This window comes from Ursus maritimus, assembly GCF_017311325.1.
Source record: "Ursus maritimus isolate PB19 chromosome X unlocalized genomic scaffold, ASM1731132v1 scaffold_X1, whole genome shotgun sequence".
NCBI classification, from domain to species: domain Eukaryota; kingdom Metazoa; phylum Chordata; class Mammalia; order Carnivora; family Ursidae; genus Ursus; species Ursus maritimus.
In genome coordinates this window covers 69,322,901-69,341,117 of record NW_024423319.1, presented here as the reverse complement: position 1 = coordinate 69,341,117, position 18,217 = coordinate 69,322,901, and positions in this window count along the sequence as shown.

The window sequence follows — 18,217 nt, the reverse complement described above, 5'->3', positions numbered from 1 at the left end:
ATATGCCAAAGTCTTTCCATCTGCCACAAAGAAGAGAGAGCTCATGGATAAGGATGGAGAAAGACATGGATGGGCCATAATGGAGTCGAACTCAGAATAATTCAGATAGTTAATTAGATCATTTGCAGAGTCCAAATTTTCTGCTAGTAAAAAAACCCTATAATTTCTAATTCAGTTTACACTTATTTTGTTCTTCTCTAAAACATTAATCGGGAGGACAATACCAATCTTGAAATTTTGCCTGCAGAGCTTGCATTCCCCAGGTTTTTTGCCCAAAGTTTAATGACCCAGGCTTGGAGTCTGATCCACTCTCCAGCCAAGTCTTGCAGAAATCTAAAGTGTTTTGTAAAGAGTTGATTGCATAGAAAGATAAAATGTCAAAGCTGAAGAGGACCTTAGAAATGACAGGGCTTAACCTTGAGCTTAGAAATGACAGAGCCTAATCTCTTCCTTCTATAGGTAGGGACACTGAGACCCAAAAAGTGGTGATATTGGAAACTTGATGTGCTGACCTCCAGGCTAGTGTTCTTCTCATGAAATTACATGATTTTCTGATTTTTTCAGTTAATTCTACCTAGGATTCCTACCACCACCACCACTATAAGGTTATATAATGCAGTTCCCTGGATTGGAAACCCCAGGTGTATGGGGGAAAACAAAAACAAATTCAAGAACAAAAGCAAAAACAAAAACAAAAAAACAAAACCTCTGCCCCTCTTAGAACTGTGTCAACTGCAAATTGTAGGTTCATTTTGGCCCAGAATGTGCTACTGGTGTGCTCCTATGGAAGGGCCAGAACCCTTAGGCTCTGTCATTTCCCCTACTCAGCTGAGCCAGGTGTGCTAGGGCGTGTTTGCACAGCATCCTCTCCCACACATTTTGTTGGAACAGAGGCCACAGGCCAACTACATGTTAATGAAGCTATACAGAATAAATAGAGCTCCCAGGTCCTGCACTGGGAAGAAGTGAGGCCGGGTGGAAAAGAAACCAGGCTGTGGGGGAAGGCAAATTGTAATTACAGATGAGAAAAGAGCCTTAGAGCAAATAAGAGCACTGGGCTTATAAGACCTATATTTCTGGTCTTGGCTTTGTCTCTGTTAGCCATCCTTTTTCAAGTCACTTAACCTTTCTGACCTCAGTTTTATCATCTGTAAAATTGGGATAAATAGATCAGGTTCAACTATTTTAATGAAACTATGAAAGTTGTTTGAAAGCAACAGTATTATGCAAAATCTCTTTGTGACCAGACCTGTGTTTTTTTCCAATTCTTTGCATCAAGTAACTCTGGTAGAAGATATCACTAACTTTATTTAGATAAATATAAGAAAGGAAAACATAGGATGGTTAAAGAGTGATTATATGTTTTCTTTAAATCTAACTATAGTTTCCTGAAACAGTGGTTTTCAAACACACTGGTCTTCATATTGGCTGATCAGAATCTCCAGGGAAGTGTTTTTAAAAATCCATATGTTTGGGCTCCATCTTGAATCTGAGGTTAAGAATTGTAGGGAGAAGAAAGTACAAGTTAGGTGGGACATCCGTAATTTTAAGAAAAAGTCCCTAGGACATTCTCACAATCAACCAAATTTGAAAACTACTGATAGAGTATATCAAAGTAGTGAGTTATAGTAGAAGAAGTCCAGGCTCTAACTCCAGAGAGACCGATTTCGAGTATTGATCTGGAGCAAATAACTTTCCTTCTCAGAGCCTTCATTTTCTTATCTGTAAAATAGAGATATCTACCTCCTGAGGTTACTGTGGGAAAGGAGATGATGTAGGTAATGTAGCAGGCACACTTTGTCACTTGTAGTAGGCACTCAAGAATGTTTTTCCCCACTCTGGCCTGGTTTGTTGTAAACTATCTGTTTAGCTCATTCTGGATGCTTCCCAGGACTGTGGGTTGAGAGGATGGAGAACTGTGAAAAAAGGAGCAGCTTAATAACTGCTTGTGATTGTTTTAGTCAGATCAGAGATCTTTAAGTAAAGTTTTTTGCAAGGCAGTAAGAGGCCTAACATGGAAGAAGTGAACCTAAGAAACAAAAGAGACCTCAATAATTTATGAACATAAATGAATCTTCATTAGTGTAATTCAGCTACTCTACTTTTTTCAGTTCCGTGTCAGTTGACTCCCTCATAACTTCAGCTTTAACACAGTATGGTGTAACTTTCCTGCTCCAAATTAACCTGGTGACTTTCAGTCCTATCTCCTACTACTAGTTGCTTATTTCTTTTTAATATCTTTTAGTTTGAATGAGAGAATAACAAAATGAATCTGATTGACTCAGTTAATTTTTTGTGTGTGTGTGACAAGCCAAACAGATCATAAATTCCAGGCCAGCCTAAGATTGATTGCCCTCCAGTCAGAATCCATCAGGGCAGGGTCATTTAGAATAAAGCATGACAACCTATGCTGTAGGAACACTTTATTTTGGAAAGACATAGTTTAGACAGGTAACATAACACAGGACTGGCATAACATTATGCTCTGGGGTTGAACAATTGAACAGATATGAGCAGGGATTTGTCAGTGGATGTGTACCAATTGTGTAGGTAACATGATGGCATTTTGGACAGTTGTATAGGTAACCAATAGGAAGTTTACCTATTTCCTGGACATCATATAGCCATCCATTCTCTGGCTTTGGATCTCAACCATGGCAATGATGACAAGAAGAATGTCTATATAATGGAACCTTATTTCCTGCCTGTACTGCATAATGACACACAATGTTTAAGACAATTCACTTCCATTATCTTCTTTGAGTTTCAAAACAACATTATGTGAAGGATGAATACTTCCCTTTACAGGTGAAGAAACTGAGGTAAGAAAACAAGCATCTGACAGTCAAGAGGTAGGAGTCAAACCTGATCTTCTGCCTCTTTATTTCATACTGTCACCATTGTACACAAGCTTTGGTCTTCCTCATTTTAAATCCAAGAAGATGCAATGAAGTATGCCACTTAATTTTAGAGATGGAGACACTGGGGCATAATAGGTCACCTGGACTAGTCTATACTGACAAACTGGGGCAGACAATTGAGTAATTTTTCAGGAAAATTCAGGTGAAGTTCCCACTTTCACTAAGGTGCATACCTAGAGGGAGAGGTGATCCAGAACTTTGCTACTCTTTGAGAATGTTGTTTTTTTTTTTTTTACTTATGCAAACCTAGTTTTCAAAAAGCCCTTACTTGTGGTGGCTTACATGAGCATTACAACAGCCCTATAAAGCTGCTTTATAACTTCTATTTTAGAAATGAAGAAATTGAGACTTATAGAGGCCATATGACTTTCTTAAACACAGATTGCTGGGCCATACTCCCAAAGACTTTTGTCAGTAGGTTTGGGTGGGGGTACAAAATTTGCATTTTAAACAATTCTTAGGTAATTTTAACTAATTCTTAGGTAATGCTGGTTCATGAGGCCACAATTTAAGAACCCCTGCTATAGACAAAGCTTTGGTTCAGTGATTGGTTTATGGCATCAAGCTTTCAGGCCACTAAGATAAAATGGTTGAAGAAACCTGGATATTTGAGGCCCTAGGCAGCCTCTGTGAAAGTTAACTGATGTCACATAATACCTTTGTTTCCTCCATAGGCCATAGAAAATAGTGATGAGGGCATAGACCTTGGAATCAAATTGATTTGGTACATCTTCACAGCTATGTGATTTCAAGAAAGTCATATGTCCTCTATATGCCTCAGTTTCTTCATTTCTAAAATGATGGTAATGAAGCAGCTTCATAGGACTGTTTGTTGGGAAACTCACATAAGCTAATGCATGCAAGAACTTTTTGAAGACTAGAAGGTTGCATCAGTTGAAAAACATTAAAGTTCTTCTGGATCATCTTGGTATTTCAGGATCCCTTTGATGCCTGGACATTTGTTGCAAAATGTGGCAGTTAGGCAGGTCTTCAAGTGGCTATGGAGAAGCCACTCTGGACTTTGCAGGTGTCTATTCACCCCTATTGACACTATCTAAAAATCCTTTTAATCTGATGCTTCTAATAGTCAAACTGTTCTCATTCTCAGATCCTAAGAAATGCAGATGGCCTCGTGGTTCTTACCACTCAGTCTTCATCCTTAGAAGATTGGGTCACTGAAGAAAATTAGCAGTTTATTAAGAGGTAAGCAGCAGATAAAACCTTCTGCAATGTGCCAAACTACTCTCTACTAGAGGGTCTAATGGAAGAGTTACCAAACTGGGAGTCGGGAAAGCTGGATCATATATTATGTTCTGCAACTGATTCACTGTGTAGCCTTGTAAAAATCACTCCTGCTCTCTAGGCTTCAATATTTTGTCTCTAATGGTAAATAGGTACTCAGATTCATTAGTCTTGAAGAGACCTTCAAGACCTGAATTCTAGGATCATCAAGACAACAGACCTTGCTCCTAGTCTTGGTTGTATGTCTGTACTCACAATGTAGCCTTGGGACATCACTACTCATCTCTGAACTTAGTTTTGTCACCTATAACCTTGAGAATAATTATAAACCATGCCCTAACTCCCTCCTAATGTTTATGTAAAGAGTCAAATATACAGTATTCAAAAGTTATTTAGATATCTGATGTGATAAATACCCAGAATATATAAAAAACTTGTATAACTCAGCAACTAATGAACTGATTAAAAATTAGCAAAGGATTTGAATAAACATTTCTGCAAAGATATACAAATAGCTAATAAGCACATTGAAAGTTGCTCAACATTATTAATAATTAGGAAAATGAAATCAAAACCACAGTGAAATACCATCTCACAACCATTAGAATAGGTACTATAAAAAATCAGAAAATAACAAGTGTTGGCAAGGATGTGGAGAAATTGGAATCCTTTTGCACTGTTGATGAGATTGTAAAATGGTGCAGTCACTACAGAGAACAGTTCCTCAAAAAAAAAAAAAAAAAGATTACCATATGATCTTCTAATTCCAATTCTGGATATATATATCACAAAGAATCAAAAACAGGGTCTTAAAGAGGTATTTGTACACACCTGTTCATAACAACATTATTCACAATAGCCAAGAGGTGGAAGCAACACAAGTGTCCATTGATGGATGAATGAATACATGGATAAAAAAAGGTTGTATATACATAAAACAGAACATTATTTACTCTTTAAAAAGGAAGAAAAATTTGACACATGCTACAACATAGATAAACATTCATGGCATTATGCTAAATAAATAAGTCAGTTACCAAAAAAGACAAATACTGTATGATTCCACTTATATAAGGTCCCTAGATCAATCAAATTCATAGAAGCAGCAAACAGAATAGAGGTTACCAGGGACTAGGGAAGGAGTGAATAAGGAGTTATTGTTTATGGCTACAGAATTTCAGTTTTGCAAGATGAAAATAGTTCTACAGATGAATGTTGGTGACGGCTGTGTTGTGCAATGTAAATGTACTTAATGCCATTGAAACATACACTTAAAATCGTTAAGATGGTAAATTTTGTGTTATGTATATTCTACCACAGGTAAAATAATAAATTCCTTTCAGGACTAAAAAAAAATATTTTAGAAATGTGGGAATCTAGTGGGAAATGGTTCAAGATGGCAGCATAGGAAGAAACAGAACTCACCTCCTCCTATGAACACAAGTTTACAAATACATAGAAATAAGGGTATAAGGTCTGTGCCCAGATTTCTTTTTGCATGTGGATGTCCACTTGTCCGAGCACCATTGTTGAAAAGATTATCTTTGCTCCATTGTATTGTCTCTGCTTCTTCATCAAAGATCAGTTGACTATACTTATGTGAGTCTATTTCTGGGCTCTCTATTCTAATCCATGGATCTATTTGTGTATTCTTTCACCAATACAAACTGTCTTGATTACTGTAGCTTTATAGTAAGTCCAGAAGCTGTGTAGTGTCAGTCCTCCAATTTTGCTCCTCTCCTTCAATATTGTGTTGGTTATTCTGGGCCTTTTGCCTTGCCACATAAACTTTAGAATCAATTTGTTGATATCTACAAGATAACTTTCTGGGATTTTTATTGGAATTGCATTAAATCTACAGATCAAGTTGGGAAGAATTGGCAGCTTGACAATATTAGGTCTTCTTACCCATGAACATGGAATATCTCTCCATGTATTTAGTTCTTTGATTTTACTCATCAGAGTTTTGTAATTTCCCTCATATAGAACTTGTACATATTTTGTTAGATTTATATCTAAATATTTCAATTTTGGGGTGCTAATGCAATTGGTATTATGTTTTCATTTTCAAATTCTACTTGTTCATTGCTGGTACATAGGAAAGTGATTGACTTTTGAATATTATCATGTATCCTTCAACCTTGCTATTAATTGCTTATTATTCCAGGAGTAGTTTTTTGTCAATTCTTTCAGATTTTCTACATAGACAATCATGTCATCTGTGGTGAGAAGGGACATCCTTGCCTGGTCTTAGTAGGAAAGCTTCAAGTTTCTCACTATTAAGTATGATGTTAGCTATAGGTTTTTGTAGATATTCTTCATTGAGTTGAGGTGTTCCCCTCTATCTGTAGTTTATTGAGACTTTTTACCATGAATGAGTATTGGATTTTATCGAATGTTTTTTCTGTCTGTTGATATGATCATGTGATTTTTCTTTTTCAGTCTGTTGATGTGATAGATTACATTGATTTTTGAATGTTGAACCAACCTTAAATACCTGAGCCACTAGCAAATTTTAACACTGATTGATTATATTAGTTAGTTGAGACCTTGGACCTGGAAAGGATGAAAGTTAGGGTCAAGTAAACTAGGGAGGTGGTATGGCAGGGAAGGAAGAGTGCCCAGGAGATGGGTGTGAAAACCCCAGGCTGGGGAAGGAATAGGTAGAATGAGAGAGCAGAGGTGAAGGTGACTGGAAATCAGATCCTGGGGAAGAAAGGGTTGGTTTTGTCCAAGATAGACCTAAGCCTGAAAAAAAGAAGAAAGGAAAAACAGATCAACACTAGGTCAATACATAAGCTATTAACTCTGTGTGGGCATCCATTATGGATTTTGTTATAAAATGGCAATAGAAAACTATAGAAATCTAACATCTACCCAAGGTGGGACTATAAGATTCCTTTATATGTAGTATGATCTTAGAAGGTTGGAGAGGATCTCGAATCTTGGCTAAAACTCCATAATCCCTATACTAAATGTCTGAAATTTGTTACTAGATGTCCTCATGAAGATATGTCTATTTCCCTCTGCAAGGAAAGTGGCAGATGTTGCTTTCTGGACGCTCTCTTCCTTTGAAGGTAGAAAGTTCTATGGGCTGAACTGCTGAATAATAGTCTAGAAACTGAGCCCAACATAAAATTTGAAGGAAAAATCACACTGCCATCAAGCTTAGTGAGAGGAAAGCAGTGGCAATTTTTCAATATGCAGACTCTCATCCAAGGAAATAAAAATGTTAAATAGAATTTCAGTGAGACTCTGTTTTGATCAGTTAATTACCAATAAAATATCATATTGTACTACATAACACATAAACTCTCATGTACCTCAACAAATAGATGTATTTTGCATTGCACTTTGTTTCCATGTTTCAAATAGTTGACTGAGAGTTTTAAATAAAAACTTTTGTCTATTTCAAAACTTAAAAAAAAAGAAATAATTCTTTCTGAAAAAGACCTGAAAAATGGATGAACATACCCTTTACAACAAAGGATAAAAAAACAGCATCGAAATGAGTAGGAGAGGCAGATATATACTCTCACCAAAGACAAAGAAACAAACGAAAACCACCCCAGGTGTAGCAATCCACAATAGGGAGGAACCTTATAAATATGGGACTTTTTCCTAAGAAACAGGGAGTCTGTGCTTCATATCAGGCACCCCAATCAACAAATACCACACACAAGAGAGACAGCTCCCAAATCATCTACCTTTGAAAACCAATGGGGATTATATACAGCAACTCCATAGAACTGTAGGGAATGGAGAACCTACTTTTAACGGGCTCACTCACAGACTTGCCCACCCTGAAACCCTGAGACCAGGAACAAAATCACCACTTTGAAAAGAGCCTGGATCATATGTGAAGGAGACCCATTTATTAATGTTAAAACTATCTGTTGGAGAGGCAGAAATATGTTGGGACTCACTCTAGGGACAGAGACACTAGTGGGTGTCATTCTTGTGATCTCATTCTAACTTGCTAATATTGGCACGGGTGAGTATTATTTTGTAACTCTCCCTCTAACCTATTAGCACTGAAAGGTGTGCCCCACTGAAGGACCTACCCATCCCAAACTGCAGCCACATCCCACAGCTAGGCAAGGTGAGAGCCCCACCCACACCATGCCAAAGTCACATGCCAGCTGTGCTGGGCAAGAGCCTTGCCCAATCCTCTACTACAACCATGGCCCCACTGCAGCAGATGGGCACATATACCTCACACTGATGATGCCCCTTGAGCCCCTTGATCTAATAACTGGAGGGGATAAGGCTTATGATGTCCCCATGGGACATCTATACAAGGCCCCTTCTTCAGGACTGGGAGAGGTAGTTGAATTTTATAATACACAGAAACAAACACCAAAAGCCAATCAAAACGAGGAGACAGAGGAATATGTTTCAAATGAAAGAACAAGACAAAACCTCAGAAAAAGACCTTAATGAAAACAGATAAACAATCTACCTGATAAAGAGTCCAAGGTAATGGTCATAAATATGCTCACCAAACTTGGGAGAAGAATGGACAGTAAGAACTTCAAAAAGAGATATAAAACAGAAGAAAAGAAAATACCAAGAAGATGTCATGGAGCTGAAGACTATAATAATTAAAGAGAAAAAAATACTCTAGAGGCCTTAACAGCATATTGGGTGAAGCAGAAGAATGGATCAATGAGCTGGAAAACAGAACAATGAAATTCACCCAGGCAGAACTGCAACAAGAAAAAAAAATAAGTTGACAATAGCTTAAAGGATCTTTGGGACAACATCAACTGAAATAACATTTATGTTACAAAGGTCCCAGAAAGAGAAGAGTAAATGGGCCAGAAAACTTTTTTAAAGAAATAGTCGCTGTAAATTTACATTTGTGGTAAGAAACAGGCATCCAGGTTCAGGAAGCCCAACGATTTACAAATATGATAAACCTAAAGAGATCCACACCAACACACATTATAATTGAAATAGTAAAAGTTAAAGATAAAGAGACCATCTTAAAAGTAGCAAAACAAAACAAAACTCCACCACCACCACCACCACCACCACCAATCAACAACAACTTGTTATGCACCAGGAAAAACCCCATAAGGCTCTCAGCAGATTTTTCAGCACCAACTTTGTAGTCCAGAAGAGAGTGCATATGTTATTCAAAGTGCTAAAAGGGAAAAAAAAATCCAACCAAGTATTCCCTGCCTGTCAAAGTTGAAGGAGAGATTTAGTTTTACAGATAAGAAAACACTAAAAGAGTTCATCAGCAATAAACCAGCATTACAAGAAATGTGAAAGGAACTTTGTGAAATTGAAAAGAATGGCACCAATTAATAACAAAAAAGTACAAGAGTAAAAATCTCCCTGGAAAAGATAAATATATGGTAAAGACAGTGGATCAATCACATATAGAACAAGTATAAGGTGCCTGGGTGGCTCATTTGTTTAAGTGACTGTCTTTGGCTCAGGTCAGGGTCCTGGAGTCCCAGGATCTAGTTTGGAATTGGGCTCCCTGCTCAGCAGGGAGTCTGCTTCTCCCTCTGACCCTCCCCCCTCTCCTGCTGTCTCTCTCAAATAAATAAATAAAATCTTTAAAAAAGAACTATTAAAAATGATAAAATAAAATAAGTATAAAGGTTAAAAGACAAAAGCAGTAAAATTAACTAAAATTTTAACAATTAGTTAAGGAATGCATGAAATAAAAACATGTAAAATGTGACATCAATAAAATAAAATGTGAAAAGGTGAGTAAAAATGTAATGTTTTAGAATGTGTTCAAATTTAAGTTCCTATCAACTTAAAACTGACAATTACATAATAGAGTGTTATATGCAAACCTCATGGTAGCCACAAAGGAAAAACTTACAGTAAATACACAATAGAAAATGAGAAAGGAATGTAAACATAACACTGAAGGAAACTATCAAACCACAAGGGAACAGAGAAAAAAAAAAAAGAAACAGAATGGAAATACAAAAAAAAAAAAAGCCAAAAAACAATGAACAAACGAGCAGTAACTACATATCTATCAATAATTACTTTAAGTGTAAATGGACTAAATTCTCCAATTAAAAGACATCAAGTGGCTAAGTGGATTAAAAAATAAGACCTATCTATATGCTTCCTACAAGAGACTCACTTCAGAAGTAAGGACACACACAAACTGAAAGTAAAGAGATGGCGAAAATATTCCATAGAAATAGCAATAAAAAGAAAGCTGATGAAGCCATCATCATACCGGACAAAATAGACTCTATTTTTTTTTCTTTTTCTTTTTTTAATATTTAAACTCAATTAGCCAAAATATAGTGGTATATCATTAGTTTCAGATGTAGAGTTCAATAATTCATCAGTTGCATATAAGATTTTATTTATTTATTTGACAGAGATAGAGACAGCCAGAGAGAGAGGGAACACAAGCAGGGGGAGTGGGAGAGGAAGAAGCAGGCTCATAGCAGAGGAGCGTGACGTGGGGCTCAAGCCCATAATGCTGGGACCACGCCCTGAGCCGAAGGCAGACACTCAACGCTGTGCCACCCAGGCGCCCCTCATCAGTTGCATATAATACCCAGTGCTCATCACATCAGGTGCCCTCCTTAATGTCTGTCACCCAGTTACCCCATTCCCCCACCCACCTCCCCTTCAGCAGGTCTCAGTTTCTTTCCCATAGTTAAGAGTCTTTCATGGTTTCTCTCCCTCTCTGATTTTTTCTTATTCCATTTTCCCTCCCTTCCCCTATGATCCTCTGCACTGTTTCTTATATTCCTCATATGAATGAAACCATGTGATAATTGTCTTTCTCTGATTGACTTCTTTTGCTCAGAATAGACTTTAAAACTAAGAATATAATAAAAGACAAAGAATAGCATTACATAATGATAAAGTGATCAATCCAGCAAGAGGATAAAACATTAATAATACATATGTGCACTCAACATAGGAGCACTAACATATATGAAGCAAATATTAACAAACCTAAAGGGAAAAATTGATAGTAATATGATAGTAGTAGGGAACTTTAGCACCCCACTTAAATCAATGGACAGATCATCCAGACAGAAAATCAATAAGGAAACATCAGCCTTAAACAACACATTAGACCAAATGGACTTAATAGATATATATAGAACATTACATCCAAAAATAGCAGAATACACATTCTTTTCAAGTGCACATGGAACAATCTTTCAGATAGACCACAGGTTAGCCACAAAACAAGTATCAACACATTTAAAAGACTGAAATCATATCAAGCATCTTTTCTGACCACAGTGGTATGAAATTAGAAAACTATTACAAGAAGAAAACTGGGGGAAAAAACAAAAAAAATTGGAGATTAAACAACATGCAACTGAACAAGTTGCAAGTTTCTTCATTAAAGAAAGAAAAACACACATTTTAAAAAATACCTAGAGACAAATGAAAACAGAAATATGACATATCAAAATGTATAGGTTGTGGCAAAAGCAGTCCTAAGTGGGAAGTTTATAGCAATACCTCAAAAATAAAATAAAATAAATAAAATAAAATAAAATAAAATAAAATAAAAATCTCAAATAAAGAACATAACTTTACACCTAAGGTAACTAGAAAAAGAATGAACAAAACCTGAAGTTAGTAGAAGGAAAAAAAAATGATCAAGATCAGAGCAGATGTAATAAAATAGAGCCAAAAAGACAATGGAAAAGATCAACAAAACCAAGAGCTGGTTTTTTGAAAATATAAACAAAATTGACCAACCTTTAGCTAAATTCACCAGGAAAAGAGAGAGGGCTCAAATAATAAAATTTGATTAAAGAAATTACAACTGATACAACTGACATAGAAAGGATGATAAGGAACTGTTATGAACAATTATACACCAACAAATTGGACAATTTAGAAGAAATGTATACATTTCCTAGAAACATGGAATCTTATAAGACTGATACATGAAGAAAGAGAATACCTGAATAGATCAGTTTCTAGTAAGGAAATTAAATCAGTAATCAAAAACTCTTAACAAACAAAAGTCCAAAATCAGATGGTTTTATTGGTGAATTCTACCAAACATTCAAAACAGATTTAATAGCTATCCTTCTCAAATTCTAAAAAACAAACAAACAAACAAAAAAAAAAACAGAAAAAGAAAAGAAGAGAAAGAAAAAAAACTGAAGTGGCAGATTGGCTTCTAAAATCATTTTACAAGGCTAGCATTACTTTGATACCAAAACCAGACAAGCACAACACAAAAAAGGAAAATTACAGGTGATATCCTTGATGAATATAAATGTAAAAATCCTCAACCAAATATTAGTAAACTGAATTTGAAAATACATTAAAAGAAGCATATACCATAATCAATTGGAATTAAATCAGTGATGTTAAGATGGCTCAACATCTGTAAATCAATTAACTTGATGCACCACATTAACAAACTGTAACATAAAAACCATATAATAATGATAATAGATGTATAGACAGCATTTAACAAAATTTGACATCCATTTACGATAAGAGCTGTCTACAAAGTGGGTAGAATAGAAGGAATGTACATCAACACAATAAAGGCCATATATTACAAATCCATAGCTAACATCATATTCAATGGTAAAAAACTGAAGAAGGCTTTTCCTCTGAGATCGGAAACACAACAAGAAAGCCCACTCTTGCCACTTTTATCCAATATACTATTGGAAATCCTAGCAACAGCAATAAGGCAAGAAAAATAAATAAAAGACATCCAAATTAGAAAGGAAATGTAAAACTGTCACTATTTGCAAATGACATGATACTGTATAAAAAAAAAATCCTAGTCTCCACCAAAAGATTTTAGAACTAATACACAAATTCAGTAAAGTTGCAGGTGGCAAAATCAATATGCAGAAATCTGTGGCATCTCCATAAACTAATAGCAAACTATCAGAAAGAGAAATTAAGAAAGCAATACCATTTACAATTGTATCACAAGGAATTGAGTAACTAGAAATAAATTTAACCAAAGAGGTGAAAGACCTGTACACTGAAAACTGTAAGACACTAATAAGTGAAATTGAAGAAGACACAAATAAATGGAACAAATATTTCATGCCAATGAATTGGAAGAATTAATACTGTTAAAATGCCCATGCTATCTAAAGCAATATACAGATTCAGTGAAATCCCTACCAAAATTACAAAGGCATTTTTTCAGAAAACTAGAGCAAATAATTCCAAAATTTATATAAAACCACAAAAGATCCCAAATAGCCAAAACAATCTTAGGGAAGAACAAAGCTAAAGGTACCATGCTCTCTGTCTAAAAATTATACCACAAACTTATAGTAATCAAAACAGTGTAGTATTGTCATGAATGCGACAGACAGATCAGTGGAACAAAACTAAGAACCCAAAAATAAATCCACACATATATGGACAATTAATTTGTGGCAAAGGAGCCAAGAACACACAATGGAGAAAGCACAGTCTCTCATATAAATGGTGCTGGGAAGATTTGGACTTGGAAAAGAATGTAACCAGACCACGTCTAAAAGAAAGTGATATATCATTGTAGTTTTGATTTGCATTTTCCTAATGGTAAGTGATGTTGGACGTCTAATCATGTGTCTGTTGGCCATCTGTATGTCTTCTTTGGAGAAATGTCTGTTTATATTTTCTGCCCATTTTTAACTGGGTTATTCATTTTTGGGTGTTGAGTTTTATAAGTTTATTTATTTTGAATACTAACCCTTTATCAGATATGTCATTTGAAATATCTTCTCCCATTCCATAAGTTGCCTTCTAGTTTTTTCGGTTCTTTCCTTCATTGTGCAGAAGCTTTTTATTTTGATGAAGTCCCAATAGTTTATTTTTGCTTTTGTTTCCCTTGCCCCAGTAAGAAGTTGCTATGGCTGATGTCAAAAAGATTACTGCCTGTGTTCTTCTCTAGGATTTTGATGTTTTTGTCTCACATTTAGGTCTTTCAATCATTTTGAATTTATTTTTTTGTGTGTGGTGTCAGAAAGTGGTCCAGTTTCATTCCTTTGCATGTTGCTGTCCATTTTTATTGAACATAATGTCTTTTTCCTATTGGATATTCTTTCCATTCTATGAGCATGAAATGTTTTTCCATTTTTTTTGCATCTTCTTCAAGAGATTTTTCTTGCTTCTTGAGTTAGCCCTGTATTGCTATATACTTCCCTCTAAGAACTACTTTTGCTTCATCCCTAAGATGTTTTTTTAAATAATTTTTATTTTGTTATGTTAGTCACCATACAGTACATCCCCAGTTTTTGATGCAATGTTCCATGATTCATTATTTGCGTAGAACACCCGTGCAATATACAATATGTGCCCTCCTTAATACCCATCACCGGCCTATCCCAATCCCCGACCCCTTCACCTATGAAGCCCTCAGTTTCTTTTCCAGAGTCTCTCATGGTTCATTCCCCCTTCTGTTTACCCCCCTTCATTCTTCCCTTCCTTCTCCTACCCATCTCCCTGCTATTTCTTATGTTCCATAAATGAGTGAAACCATGTGATAATTGTCTTTCTCTGCTTGACTTATTTCACTTAGCATAATCTCCCATCCCTGTTGCTGCAAATGTTGGGTAATCGTTCTTTCTGATGACAGATATTCCATTGTATATATGGACCACATCTTCTTAATCCAGTCATCTGTAAAAGGGCATCTCGGCTCCTTCCACAATTTAGTTATTGTGGACAATGCTGCTATGAACACTGGGATGCATATAACCCTCCTCTTCACTACATCTGTAAGCTTGGGGTAAATACCCAGAGTGCAACTGCTGGATCAGAGGGTAGCTCAATTTTTAACATTTTAAGGGACCTCCACAATGTTTTCCAAAGTGGCTGTACCAACTTGCATTCCCACCACCAGTGTAAGAGGGATCCCCTTTCTCCACATCCTCTCCAACATTTGTTGTTTCCTGCCTTGTCAATTTTTGCCATTCTAACTGGCATAGGGTGGTATCTCAAGGTGGTATTGATTTGAACTTCCCTGATGTCTAATGATTTTGAACGTTTTTATATGGCTGTTAGCCATTTGTATGTCTTCATTGGAAAAGTGTCTGTTCATATCTTCTGCCCAATTTTTTTATTTGATTATTTGATTACCGTGTATTGAGTTTAAGAAGTTCTTTGTTGATCTTGGATACTAGTCTTTTATCTGTCATGTCATTTGCAAATATCTTCTCCCATTCCATGGGCTGCCTCTTAGTTTTTTTGACTATTTCCTTGGCTGTGCAGAAGTTTTGATCTTGATGAAGTCCCACAAGTTCATTTTTGCTTTTGTTTCTCTTGCCTTTGGAGATGTGTCATGAAAAAAGTTGCTGTGGCCAATGTCAAAAAGGTTGCAACTTATGTTCTCCTCTATGATTTTGATGGATTCCTGTCTCACATCAAGGTCTTTCATCCATTTGGAGTTTATCTTTCTGTATTGTGAGATAGTGGTCAAGTTTCATTCTTTTGCATGTAGCTATCCAATTTTCCCAGCACCAGCTATTGAAGAGACTGTGTTTTTTCCACTGGATGTGTTTTCCTGCTTTGTCAAGATTGGTTGCCCATAGAGCCGAAGGTTCATTTCTGGGTTCTCTATTCTGTTCCATTGGTCTATGTGTCAGTTTTTGTGCCAGTACCCTGCTGTCTTTATTTATTTATTTATTTATTTATTTATTTATTTATTTATTTATTTATTTATGTTTTTAATGATTTCTCATTATATTATGTTAGTCAGCATACAGTACTTCCCCGGTTTCCGATGTAAGGCTCGATGATTCATTAGTTGGACCACAACTTCTTAATCCAGTTATCTGTTGAAGGGCATCTCGGCTCCTTCCACGATTTAGCTATTGTGGACATTGCTGCTATGAACATTGGGGTGCATATGGCCCTTCTCTTCACTACGTCTGTATCTTTGGGGTAAACACCCAGTAGTGCAATGGCTGGATCATGGGTAGCTCAATTTTTAACTTTTTAAGCGACCTCCACACTGTTTTCAGGTGGCTGCACCAACTGCATTCCCACCAACAGTATGCTAGGAGGGTTCCCTTTCTCCAATCCTCTCAACAATTGTTGTTTCTTGCCTTGTATCTATTTTGCTTAATTTCTAACTGGCGTAAGGTGGTATCTCAGTGGGGTTTTGATTTGAATTTCCTTGATGGCTAATGATTTTGAACATTTTTTCATGTGTCTGTTAGCCATTTGTATGTCTTCATTGGAAAAGTGTCTGTTCATATCTTCTGCCCATTTTTTGATGTGTTTATTTGTTTCTCGTGTATTGAGTTTGAAAAGTTCTTTGTAGATCTTGGATACCAGTCCTTTATCTGCAGTGTCATTTGCAAATATCTTCTCCCATTCCGTGGGCTGCCTCTTAGTTTTTCTGACTGTTTCCTTGGCTGTGCAGAAACTTTTAATCTTGATGAAGTCCCATAAATTCATTTTATCTTTTGTTTCTCTTGCCTTTGGGGATGTATCATGAAAAAGGTTGCTTTGGCCGATGTCGTAGAGGTTGCTGCCTATGTTCTCCTCTAGAATTTTGATGGATTCCTGTCTCACATCGAGGTCTTTCATCCATTTGGAGTTTATTTTTGTGTATGGTGTGAGATAGTGGTCAAGTTTCATTCTTTTGCATGTAGCTGTCCAATTTTCCCAGCACGATTTATTGAAGAGACTGTCTTTTTCCCACCGGATGTTTTTTCCTGCTTTATCAAAGACAAGTTGCCCAAAGAGCCGAGGGTCCATTTCTGGGCTCTTTCTTCTGTTCCATTGGTCTATGTGTCTGTTTTTGTGCCAGTACCATGCTGTCTTTGTGATCACAGCTTTGTAGTACAGCTCGAAATCTGGCATTGTGATGCTCCCAGCTTTGTTTTTCCTTTTCAACAGTTCCTTGGAGATTCGGGGCCTTTTCTGTTTCCATACAAATTTAAGGACTATTTGTTCCATTTCTTGGAAAAATATCCTCGGTATTTTGATCGGGATAGCATTGAAAGTGTAGATTGCTCTGGGTAGCATGGACATTTTAATTATGTTAATTCTTCCGATCCATGAGCATGGAATATTGGAAAGCTGGTCATTAAACCACATCTCAGTGGCATCATTGCCAACTGACTTCCTGGATTGTAATTTATCTGTCTGTTAAGGTGAACCTACTTTGGCCAACCCTGTAGTGCAACAGTTCCTAGGGTGTATTGTTCCAGGTTCTAGTTTCTCTCACTCTTCATGTTGTATTTCTGAGATACGACTATGTTCTCCATAGAACAGGTGGGCCGTAAGTGCTCAGTCTCTTGGCCTTACATGGATTTTTCTGGTTCTTAGTATGGAGCTAGACACATCATAAACCATATAATATAGAAATTAACATTTGTTAATTTGAAGAAAGTGGTAGGTATTTTTATATCTATAGGTTCCATTATTTCATTGACTTATTTCAGCTCTGTGAAGTAGGGATTATTGGTTCTCCTATACAGATAAAACTCTGAAGGCCACTGAAGTTCAATAGATTATCCAAGGGCCACAGCACCAGTAAGTAGCAAAGTGTGGATTCTTACCTAAATATGTCTGACTGCAAAGTAGAAAATCTTTCTATTCAGCAAATATTTACTAAGCATTTAAGAATGGAATTCCTGCCTGAAACTATGGGACTTTGCTACAAGGTTCTTGAATTTACAGAAGAATTTAACTGTATGAAATTAGAGTTAGAATCTAGGCCAAGGAGAGTTCCTACTGCCTCTATGGTTCCCAGAGCCCATGTTGCAAAAAGCCATAAACAAAGTAGATGTTTCTGAGAAGTGGGAAGGGGTACCTATTTCTTAGGTATATTTAAGAATGGGTTAATACAATTTTTCCTGAACAGATTTGTAAGATTCTGCTTGGTGTAAACCCTGGAACTATTGTGGTGAAGAACAAGGCTGGGGAATGTGGGATCAGAGGACTGAAACTAAGAAGGCACCAATGACACCAGAACAAGTGCAAAATTTTGTCACTGGGACCCAAAATCAAATACTTAAGTCTAGAGAGAAGGGCTTAGCCACATTCTTGTTTTTAATTTCAAATTCCAATTGTTCCTTACTGGTATATAAGAGAGTAATTGACTT